Raw genomic sequence first — 1,744 nt, forward strand, 5'->3', positions numbered from 1 at the left:
AAAAAAAAAAAAAAAAAATGTTACCCTTGACTTGCCACTACAATATATTGCCAACTTCATAAGCCCCAATATCTACTCTATCTATTTATCAAGAGGAGCGAAGATTAATATATGTAAGCAAAAAGTTCATTTCAAAAATGCCCAAAGTGTAAAACCTCACATCAGCTCTGGAACAGTGTATCTTTGCTAGGAAAAGGCAAAATGGCCAACTTCTCACTGTTGTTATTTTGTCCCTCTTATGAGTTTTGGAGTTTGCAAACCAGCACAGAATAAGAATTAGTAAAATTTTATTGTTAATTCTAAGTAGTTAAAAATTCTTAAACCGAAAAGCTGGCCTGATAGCTCAGTTGGTTAGAGTATGGTGCTGATAACACCAAGGTCTGGGGTTTGATCCCTGTATACTAGCCAGCAAAAAAAAAAAAAATTCTTAAATTGGAGGGAACTATAATGAAGGATTAATAATAATTACCTCTAGGTGATGAGATTATTGGTAGTTTTCTATCTTCTTTGTGTTTTCTTGGGTCGCTGAAATTTTACTTAATGAACAGGTATAACTAATTTCATAATCAGGAAAAAAATTTTAATAATTTTTGAGCCACAGTAAAATAGCTTCAACCAAGAGAGTAAGGAAACAGACTACTGTGCTGCTTTCTACATAGGAACATGAATGCAGCACAACAGAGCTAGGATGAGAAGTGGACATGCATGGAGACAGTAGCTGGCTGTTCACCAAGCCTATTCTTTTTCTTCCTGGATTCACACCATGTTTCCCAGCTCCCCTTGCAGTTCAGCATGACCATGTGACGGAGTTCTAGCCAATGGGATGAGAGAAGTGTGTGAAATGTGTGCCACTGCTAGCCTGGCCCACAGAAACCTCCCACTGAGAAACCTCCCATGTGCAATCCCCCACACTCTCTGCCCTTCCAGCCACTTGATGGAGATGAACCCAGCAACCTTGAAAGCATGTACTGAAGATGGTGGAATCACAAGATGGAAAATGCCAGGATCCCTGAATCACTTGTCCTCATTTCCCAATCAGAAAATACCTATCCCAGACTTTTCTAGAACTGAAAATAAACTTTTTTATCAGTTTAAGCCACTAAAATTAGTGGGGTTATTTGTTACAGCAGCTAGTTTACCTTACGTAATACAGTGGGTAAAGAGAACACTTTGCTTAGAGCTCTGAACATCTTGACTAAGTAAATTACTCAAATTAATTTTTTAAAATAAGCATCTGAGGGCTGGCCCAGTGGCGCACTGGAGAGTGCGCCGCTTGGGAGTGCGGCGGCGCTCCCGCCGAGGGTTCGGATCCCATGTGGAGACTGGTTCCTGCTCACTGGCTGAGCGTGGTGCAGGCGCAACACCAAGGGTTGCGATCCATTGCTGGTCCCCGGTACGGGCGCCAACACTGAGGGTTGCGATCCCGTTACCGGTCAGTAAAAAAGACAAAAAGGAAAAAAAGGAAAAAAAGGAAAAAAAAAAAAATAAGCATCTGAAATAGAAATGCTTCATACCACAAAAATCATAATATAAATAATAAATAAAAGCAGTATACATATATATATATGTGTGTGTGTGTGTGTATATATATATATATATTTTTTTTTTTTCCCCTTAAAAAGATGACCGGTAAGGGGATCTTAACCCTTGACTTGGTGTTGTCAGCACAACTCTCTCCCGAGTGAGCCACGGGCCAGCCCCAAAAGGTAGTATATTTTCTTAAAAACAAAAAGACATTTTACTG

This window comes from Galeopterus variegatus, unplaced genomic scaffold, assembly GCF_000696425.1.
Source record: "Galeopterus variegatus unplaced genomic scaffold, G_variegatus-3.0.2 Scaffold1518, whole genome shotgun sequence".
NCBI classification, from domain to species: Eukaryota; Metazoa; Chordata; class Mammalia; order Dermoptera; family Cynocephalidae; genus Galeopterus; species Galeopterus variegatus.